Source organism: Petromyzon marinus, chromosome 79 (genome assembly GCF_048934315.1).
Source record: "Petromyzon marinus isolate PM22_M1 ecotype Great Lakes invasive population chromosome 79, UKy_Petmar_22M1.pri1.0, whole genome shotgun sequence".
NCBI classification, from domain to species: domain Eukaryota; kingdom Metazoa; phylum Chordata; class Hyperoartia; order Petromyzontiformes; family Petromyzontidae; genus Petromyzon; species Petromyzon marinus.
Window position 1 is genome coordinate 23,859,590 of NC_133745.1, and position 10,620 is coordinate 23,870,209.

Below are 10,620 nucleotides of genomic sequence, written 5' to 3' on the forward strand. Positions count from 1 at the left end.
GGGAGGGTGATCGATGCCCGGGTGCGGTCAAGGGATGGCTCCCTATTGCTCAACCATGTTACGTATGCTGATGATCTGGTAATTGCTGCTCACTCAGAGGAGTTGGAGGCGCTGCTGCTGAACCTGGAACTTGCCACTAAGAGGTGGGGACTTACCATTAGCCCCACCAAAACTAAGCACCTGCCTGGGTATTTTGTTCCATCGGACACTCCACCCCCACAACTCCCAATTGGTGATAGGGCAGTTGCGGAGAGAGTGGAGAGTTTCCCATATGTGGGCAGTGTCCTCATGGCCGGCTCCGGTTTAACAGCAGAGATCTCACTCGGAATCAGTCGAGCATGGTCTCAGCGAGCTGATGAAAGTTGCAAGCGAGAATTGAATCATCGCTTGCGGCTGGGGTTGGCTTCGTCCCCACTCCTCCTGATGTTGAGGGGAAATGGGCAAGGTTTAGGACTGTGGCTCATGCAGCTGCAATGGCTGCTTTGGCTACATGGTCCAGACCTCGCCAGAGACCCTGGCTGACAGATTAGTTGTTCAGGCTGGTTGAGAAAAAGCGACAGGCCCACTCTGATCGGCTACAGCATCCCACGTCGGAGAATGAGGAGGCTTACCGCAGCCTTCGCTCGGAGGTTCGGAGAGCCGTGAGGCGCTGCAAGGATGGGTGGTGGTCGCGGCTTGCTGAGGAGATGGAGTCTGCCTCAATGGCCCGCGATCACAAATCGCTGTTTAATTCCATCAAAAAAGTTACCTGCAGCGCCACACCTATTACTCTCATTAGAGGAAAGAACGTTGATCCAATCTCCGACCCCCTGGAACAGGTGTAGTGGGTTCCAGGACACGGAGACGGCGGAGTAGAAGCAGCACTATTTATTTAAACCTTAACAAGGGTTACACTAGAAGGGGTAGCGGCCCCTTCACCCGTATAACTCAGGAACACACCCCAGGCTCTCTAGCCTAAGCTCTAGGCTCCCAGTTCCTCCGGGTAGGGCTCTAAGGGAGGCTATCAGATCTGGCCCTGGTTAGGCACAGATCTCGGCACCCCGCCGACCAGACCGGCCCTTAGAAGGACTCTGACTCTGGGGCTCTGGGGCCGCACCACTGGCTTGCTGTGCTGGCCCTGAAAATAGCAGCGGTCACAGGAGTACCAGGGTCTCACCTAGCTGGCCTTCTTTCTTCATTGGTTGCTTCAGCCTCGGGCCCAACACTCTGCCCCGAGCTCCCTGGTTCCCCCCCCGCACTTTATACCCACAGGGGGTGTGGAGCCTTAGCGGTGTGGGTGAACCACACCTTCCCGTGCCATGTGTTTACTCCCTATAGCACCCCTACATCACCCCCTCCCGTGTAACCCGCAGCCGTCCCGTCTGCAACAATACTCGAACAATAAACACAACAAACCCCCACCCGTACGTGCCTCATAAGAACGAACACCCCAATAAATAACCCAACCCACCTATACAAAATTACACTATATACACATATACATTGTACCCCCTCCCCCCATCAACGCAGCAAGAAAACTTAACAGTGAACAACAAGAGTAACAAGAACCATTATTACAACAAGCGACGCATTTTGGCGCGAGTCCGTTTTGCGGGTCCATCGTAGGGGGAGGGTCCGGTCGGCCCGGCAGTGGGCACCGGCTGTGCAGGTGCACCGTCTTCCGTCAACCCGGGAGGGCAAACTCCGTCCCCACCGGGTGGCGCGGGCGCGCTGGAAGCCGTCACTCTTGAGGCGCCTGAAGGTGGAACAGTTAGCGAAGCATCAGGGGCAGGCGACGAAGACGCCGTCCGGGAGTCAGCGGACACATCACATGCTCGGCCTGTGTAATGTGGTGGAGCGACACGTGGCGCCACAAACTGCTTCAGACGCGAGGGGTGTACGTACCGGCGGCGTTTTCCCCCACTGGATACGAACGCACTGCGGCCGCATAACCTTCACAATAACCACAGGGCCCCTCCAAGGGCGCAACAATTTCGCCGAGGTCGCCAACGGCACCTGAGGGCAGTGCAGCCAGGCTTGATCGCCTGGCTTCCACGCATGTGTGCGTGATTGGCGCGATCGCAACCTCTCGTTGGCCTTCTGCCGAGAGGAAGAGTTTTGGGCCGCTGCCTCCCGCGCCTCGGTCAACCTCAGGATATTAAATTTAACGTGGTCGGCCAATTTCGATTTTCTGCTGGTCGCAATTGGTGGGTCAACGTCGCGACCCTACATCAAAAAGAACGGCGAGAAGCCGGTTGCCGCGTGAGGAGCCATTCTATAGGCGGCCAAAACCCCCGGAATGTGAAGGTCCCAATCGGTCTGGGAGTCACACACCTGGTGACACAACATAGATGTGAGCGTCCTATGCAGCCGCTCCACCATGCCGTCGGTTTGTGGGTGATAGTGGGAAGTGCGAATCTTTTTCGTACCGAGGAGCGCACACACCTCGTGCAGAAGGACGCCAGAGAAGTTCTTCCCTTGGTCAGTCAGCAGCCGTTCGGGAGCACCCTTGTCGAGGACATAGCCCTGGACAAAGGCCTCGGCAACGGCTGCTGCTGACTGGTTGGCGAGAGGCCACGCCATAGGCCATCGGGTGAAATATTCCACGCCAACCAGCAGGTACTTGTTACCCCAAGGGGTCGCAGGGAAGGGCCCCAATATATCGAGTGCGACGAGTTCGTTAACCCGAGAGACCGTGATAGATTGTAGCGGTGGGCAGGCGCCTTTCGCTGGTGGTTTTCGTTGGGCGCACTGAGTGCATGCACCCAGGAGGTCATCCACATCCCTTGCCATACCCGGCCAGAAGAAATCCAGCTGGAGCACGGCAAGGGTCTTGTGGGTCCCCAGGTGCAAAAGCCGCTCGTGTGCGGCCCAAACGGCGTTACCCCGCAAAGCGGATGGCACCACAAGCCTGTGACGGCAGGCCCTCCCATCCCAATGCATCAGGAGCCCCTGGAGCAGCTCGTACGAATCAATCCCCGCGACCCCCCCGCACGGAACCCCCTGCGCGACGACGCAACGCGAGGAGGGATGCGTCCTCCATCTGGAGGCGCCCCCATTCCGCAACGGACAACCCCAGCAAGGAGTCCGCACCTCCCTCCCCGACAGGACCCTCAGGCAAGGGGTCCTCAGTGGCAGCAGCGAGAACCGGGATATCTAAGGGGGGGCTATCCTCTGGCGGCTTACAACGCCCCGATCCCCTGAGACAAGCGCAATCTGAGGTGGGCGGCAGGCGAGACAGCGCATCCGCATTAGTGTGCCGAGCACCCTTCCGATATGTGGTCGTGAAATCATAATCCTGAAGGATTTCGAGCCATCGGGACAATTGCCCTGAAGGCTGTGTCACCCGCAAGGCATATTGTAATGCCGCATGGTCCGTACGGACAGTGAAATGCCGACCGTACAGGTATGGGCGATACTGTTGCATAAAAAATACAATAGCCAAGAGTTCCCGACGCGTGACGCAGTATCTCTGTTCCGCCGGAGACAAAACCCTACTGCCATAAGCCACGACGTGTTCCACACCACAGATCACCTGTGAGAGCACACCCCCAATGCCCGTATTGCTGGCGTCTGTATCGAGCAGGAAGGGTTCCGAAAAATCGGGGTAGCTCAATGGAGGGGCCCGCACGAGAGCGTCGCGAAGAGAACAAAAAGCGACCTCCTAGTCCTGGCCCCAGTGAAATGTCACTCCCTTCGCCGTCAGAGTGTGTAAGGGCTTAGCAATGGTCGCGAAATCCGCGACGAACCGCCGGTAATAAGACGCAAATCCAATGAAACTCCTGACCTCAGCCACCGAGGTGGGGGTTGGCCAGGAGTTGACACACTGCGTCTTTGCGGGATCGGTGGATATGCCCGAGCGGCTGACAATGTGCCCCAAATAGCGTACGGATTCCCGTAGCAGGTGGCACTTTTGCGGCTTAAATTTCAAATTCGCAGCGCGCATTTTGAGGAACACGGCGCGCAAGCGTAAAAGGTGTTCGTCAAATGTCTTGCTGAACACGATGACGTCGTCCAGATAGATCAGACAGACGTTCCAATGTAAGCCAGCCAAAACCAGTTCCATAAGGCGCTGAAATGTCGCCGGAGCGGAGTGTAATCCCAAAGGTAACCGGTTAAATTGTAATAGGCCGTGTCGTGTGCGAAACGCAGTCTTTGGCTTGGACTCATCATCCAATGGGAGTTTCCAGAATCCGGATAACAAGTCCAACGTAGAAAAAAAACGTGCGCTAGCCAGAGCATCCAGAGTTTCGTCCATCTGGGGAAGTGGATACGCGTCGGCCACGGAGATCTTATTAAGGCGGCGAAAATCCACACAGAATCGCAAGGACCCATCGTGCTTTTTGACAAGCACTATGGGTGCTCCCCATGGACTGGTGGAAAGGGCTATAATGTCTGCAGCCAACATGTCATCCACTGCCGATTTGACATGATCCTTTTCGGCCGGATTTTACCGAAAAGGATTCTGGTGTACTGGGGCATTGTCACCCGTGTCAATGTGGTGACACAACAATTTCGTGCACCCAATGTCATATTTGTGTTTACTAAAGACATCGGAAAATTCCACCAAAAGGGTGCGTAGGCCGGCACGCTGGGAGTCAGACAGATCACTCGTGCCCGAACATAGTGCGTCCATCCAACTATCGTCCCCCTCAGAATGCGGTTGAGCCAGAGGATCGGTCCCCACATTACCCATAACCGTGTCTACCACGGGGACTGGCGTCGCGTGCGCGGGCACAGTTTTCTGAGGAACGACGGCCGTCTGTACGCCAACGTTAAGGACGAGGATAAACGGGTCATCGCTCCCCTTAACGAGCGTTTGAGCTGCCACCAGATCCAGCCCGTTTTCCCCAGCCCTCGAGGGCCCTAACAGAATTCCCTGGTCCGGAACACTGGGCGCGAAAGGCCGACGCAAGCGAAGGGGCACGAGCATTTGCGCCCCGGGAGGTACACGCACCGTCCGAGTGACGAACGCTTGTATCGACGCGCACGCTGCCCTTGAGGTGACAGGGGAAGGCAGGAATGTTACCCGTCGGCCCGAGGGAAGCTCGATGCAACCCTGATCAATTAGAATTTTAATCGGCATTTTGCCCAAAAAGTCCGTCCCCAACAAGCACGGAACCGCCAGCAAGGACGAGACTAATATCGGCCCGGAGAATTTCATATCGCCAATGAAAATTTGTAATCGAATTTGGCCTATGATTGCAAGCGAACCCCCGTTCGCTGGGTAACACGGAACGGTGACTGGGAGCAAGGGGCGGCTTTGAACGGGAAGAATATTATAAATCAAGTCCGACACAATTGTCGCCGAAGCTCCCGTATCGACGATGATACGCACCTCGACCCCGTCAATGCGACCCGCGACCACGGACGAGCCTGCCGACGCAGCAACAACGCGGTGGGCCAATTCCGTTCACTGCCCTGGCCCGAGCACCCTCTCGACCCCGCCGCCACCCAACAAACCAATGGGCGTACCCCGAGGCCCGTACACCGAAACGCGCGAGGTGGGGACAGGTGTGTGCACGGGCCGAGCATGTGGGGTGCCGCGACTTGCCGGGTTGCGATGCGGAGGCCTGTAGGCCTGAGCGCCGTCCGACCGTCCCGGCTGTCGTTGACGAGGCGCCCGGCATTCCGCAGCCACGTGGCCCTTGCGGCCGCAGTTGTAGCACGTGATGAGCGCCTTGGGGTGCTCCTGGCGATCCGGTGTTGTCCGAGTCGGCCTCCTTCCGGATCTCCACTCCACCGGGCGACCCGCCGCGAAGAGCTCCTCGGAAGGGGGGATGGTCGGCGTCCCAGCGCACACCGCAGCTGCGCCCTTGGGGACGAGAGGTGATCGACGCTGCGCTATCAGGTGCGCGTGGATGTGTCTTGCTGCCCGCAAGGAGCACATGTCCGCGTCGTCCTCTGCGACGATGACGATCTGTAGCTCCTGGGCCAACGCCAGGAGCTTCTCCGTCACCATCGCGTCCACCCCTTCGCCGTCCATCCGCGGGAAAGCCGCTTTTGCGAGGGCCAGGAGAGCCGTGCGATACGCCAGCGGTGGCTCCTTCTGGCCCCTGCATCGCTCGTGGAAGAGTTTGCGGCAGTCCGACAGTGGCCCGTAGACTATGGTGAGGACCTGGAGCACCGGCTGTAGCGTAGATCGCGTCGACCTGGGAGCTGTGATGAGCGTAGCAAGGGCGTCATCGTCCAGCATGGCCGGTAGCGCACGCAACGCCTCGTTGTCCGTCCAGCCGCTCATCTCTTGATGAGCGAGGAAGCGGCGTTGAAAGTCCCCCCAGTCGCCGCCGTCTGAAACGAACTCCTTCAACACCGGCAGGCATTGTTGAAACGACGGCTCCGTCGCCGAGAGGTGCTGCGTGCCATTTCCGGCCTCTCCGCCAGTGTTGGAGGGGCTGGGGACACCCATCGGCGGTCGCGCAGGTGATGACGATGCGCCCGCCGATTGGTCCTGACAGCGGGCGTCCGTTGGTGATGACGTCACCACCGCTGATTGGCCCCCAGCGTCCACGTGGTGCTGCGACCCTCCAATCGCCGTGGCGGACACTGTCATGGCGGCAAATCCGAAATCTGGTGGCTGTGTTTCGGCGGGAATGGCCGTTGAACGGCATTCGTCTCTCTGCCGCCTTTGCGCCCGCAGCCCCGCGCGGTTGATTTCCTCCAGCGTGGAAGCCGCGGCGTACAGCAGCTCAGCCAGTCGAGAGTGAGCCGCCTGCAACCCGTCCTCCATCGGCGGCCACTCCTCCAGCGGCGGCTGCTGTTGGGGCGTCTGGGGCATCCCAGTATCGTTGGCCGCGGCCTCTGGCGCAATCCCAGGCGAGCCGTCCTCCTCCTGGGGTTCCTGTGATCGGTTTGTTCTCCTTGTGTCCATTTTAAGACCACTCCTAACACCAGTCGTAGTGGGTTCCAGGACACGGAGACGGCGGAGTAGAAGCAGCACTATTTATTTAAACCTTAACAAGGGTTACACTAGAAGGGGTAGCGGCCCCTTTACCCGTATAACTCAGGAACACACCCAGGCTCTCTAGCTTAAGCTCTAGGCTCCCAGTTCCTCCGGGTAGGGCTCTAAGGGAGGCTATCAGATCTGGCCCTGGTTAGGCACAGATCTCGGCACCCCGCCGACCAGACCGGCCCTTAGAAGGACTCTGACTCTGGGGCTCTGGGGCCGCACCACTGGCTTGCTGTGCCGGCCCTGAAAAGGGCAGCGGTCACAGGAGTTCCAGGGTCTCACCTAGCTGGCCTTCTTTCTTCACCGGTTGCTTCAGCCTCGGGCCCAACATTCTGCCCCTAGCTCCCTGGCTCCCCCCCGCACTTTATACCCACAGGGGGTGTGGAGCCTTAGCGGACGTTGTTGTAGCCACCAAGGTGTGGGTGAAGCACACCTTCCCGTGCCATGTGTTTACTCCCCATAGCACCCCTACACAGGTTTGCAGATTTTGCTGAGCATTTATGTCAGGTCCTGGGGGAGGCGACATCCCTCATCCTGGATAACAACGTGGGACAAAGTGGGGATGACCCTGCCGAGGCTGCGGTGCCTCAAATTTTGGAAGAGGAAGTCACCCCCTGTGAGTGGCTGGCTGAGGTGCCATCTGTTGAGGAAGTACTAAAGGCGTTTCAGAGTCTGAATCCAGGAAAGGCACCGGGCAGAGATGATCTTCCAAGCGAAATGCTGAAGGAGGGTGGCGTTTGTGCACAGACTGCTGTTGTATATGTAGGTTATGAAAATTTGATAAAAATAAAAAAAATTAAATGAATTTTGGAAAATTGTGTAATTATCCTAAATTATGTTAATTGATGTAATTATGCATATAAATTATGCTAATTCGATAGATAATAGTATTAATTTTACGCGAGTGGTGTGGTTATGCTAATGATAGCCTTTATAGTAATTAGGCCCCGCCTCGCTTACAAGGGTCGTATCCAATCGGAATAAGACAATTACTCGTATGCATTTATGCAGGTGCTGTGGGCATGCCATTGCCACCTCGGCTTTGTTGTTTAATTTCGTATTAACGCTCGGCAATACAATTATTCTCGCTTTAACATTTACTGAGTGTGAGTGTGTTTATGTTAGATCTCCGAGTTCAGATCTCAACGCAGGATACAGCTCTTATGCATGAAATTTTGGAAAAAAACACACAACCACTTCTGCGTAAATCAATTTTATTTTCTAACTAAACTTTAACTCTAGAAGATGCAACTCTCGGCTTGGAATTCCAACACAGTAACCATTAATTGCGTTGTTTCACTTTGGCGACGGCACATGTGACTCATTCCACCGTGTAACGCGAGCTCAGTTGGTGAGAGAGAGTCGTTAAAATATACAGGCACGCTATTCTAACAAAAACCTTAATACTCTATTATGAATTATTATACTTGAATTGCCCACGCAGTACTGCACTCATTATTGATCATATGCAACCCTTAATGCAATTCTTGTCACGTTGCTAACAGGGCAGCAGGCCGATTGATTATTATGCAACGATATTCATATGACAAGGCAATCGAACAATTATTATTTCCCAAAAGCACAAGTATCCGTCAATAGATTCGTCATGTTCATTCATGGATACATCTGCAAGATTATGCAATTAAAAAAAAAACGAACGACTCAAATACTTCTAAGTGATCATATCCACGCAACTCAATGGGCCGCAATGTTCTTCGTTATCAGCTAGTAGTTGACGCACTTATCGTGAGTCTTCTTGTACGTGTTAATGTGCGAGTGTCGTTGATCTTCTGGCGTTAAGCAAACGCCGAGGTTGGGCATCCCTTGTATCAAAAATGTGTTTGTTCCCTGCGGAGCGGTGGGGGTGTGAGGGTGTGTGTGTGTATCGTACGGACAGCGTGGCACTCCCTCTTTCACACGGGCGGCCACAGTCTCTGTCCACAGCTGGCTGGAAGAGCCGGCACGACACTCGCCGTCGGTGAGCGATGATCCGTCGTCGGATAGCGCCCCCAGCGGCCCGTCCGCTGGTCGCCGTTCCTCACCCTTGTCTTGGTTACCAGCTGGTGGTGGTCGGTGTGAGTGTGGGTCGAGCCCACAGCGCTCTCGCTGGCGCTGACACTCTCGCTCAGTGGGCGGCTGGTCAGGCTCTTTACGCTGCTGGATGACTGCGCTCTCTCTCTGTGGAGATGCCCGAACGCGCTCTCTCTGTTTCGCTGACAGCAGGCTCTTTCCGCTGCTGGATGGGCCAAGTCGGCACACGCTTGGCCGCTGGCAGCAGGCGCTCTTGCTGATTCGCGCAGGTAGCGCTGCAGCTGGAAGCTGACACTCGATGTAAAAATAAGGGTCTTTAAGCGATACTTTGCCTTTCAGCTCTGAACTCACACTCGTTGATACATTGCCACTCGGCGAGCCTCGCCATTCTCAGTTGATCGCGGGGCCACCCTGGGCCTGCCGCGCGCCGCACTCTTCTGCAGCTCGCCGGGCTGATAACTTGTTGAACTCGCTGTTCCTTGTTGAACTGGTTTGTCGAGATGATGGTTGAACTGTTATATTCGAAAAAAAAAAATCTCCACTCTGCGCAGTGGGGGGCGTGGCCGGCGTGTGTGTGTGCGTTCGTGTGTGTGTCATCCCATCAAGCCATTCTGCGTCCCCCCCATTGATCATCGTCCCCTCCCCAAGGTATCCCTTCACCCATGGGGCACAGATGGCCCCCTCCCTGCAACAACAAGCAATTCCTCGCTAGGGGTTAAATTCCTTTCTCGTGCTGCGGGAAGACATAGACGGCCGGGAGGCTCTCTCTCTCTCTGGCTGACTCTTGAGAGAGAGAAAAAAAATACCCTTTGTCACCGTCCTCCCATGGCCATCTGGAGATTTCGCAGATTTGTTAAACTCTCTTCGCCCCGGAGCTAATTATTTATTTATTTTTATTGGTCTTTTTACGATTTCCATCTGTGTTTGCTGCGTTTGTCGTAGCGGTTGTTATTTATGTATTTATTTTAAACCCATATCTATCGGCAAATATTATTAATATCAATTTTGGAAAAGGCCTATATATCCAACACTGCCCTACATGGCATCATAACAACAGTTTGCACCACTGGATTGGAAGAATGCCCTGGTGGACCTCCTTTTTAAGAAGGGGGACCGCACAGACTATAACAACTACAGGGGCATCTCACTCCTCAGTGTGCCGGAAAAGGTCCTGGCAAGGATTATTCAACATCGCCTTGCTAGGTATGCTGAGGAGAGGCTTGCGGAGCCCCAATGCGGTTTCAGGAAAGGGCGGTCCTGCTCAGATGCCATATTTTCTGTCCGTCTGCTACAGCAGAGGTGTAGGGAATTCCAACAAGACCTACATCTCTGCTTTATTGACCTGGTCAAGTCCTATGATACCATCAGTAGGCCTGGGCTCTGGGTTGTTCTTCGTGCTTTCGGAGACCCTGACCATCTGCTAACGACCATTAAGGACCTTCATGATGGTGAGCGGGCCCGGGTAAAACTACGTGGCCTGGAGTCGGAGCCATTCCCTGTAGACCTCGGGGTGCGACAGGGATGTCCTCTGGCTCCCACATTATTTAACATCTATTTTGACCACGTAGTTCGTGCAGCCTTCAATAGCTGTACCGGAGGAATCTCCATTTGGTACAGATACAATGGGAGGGTGATCGATGCCAGGGTGCGGTCAAGGGATG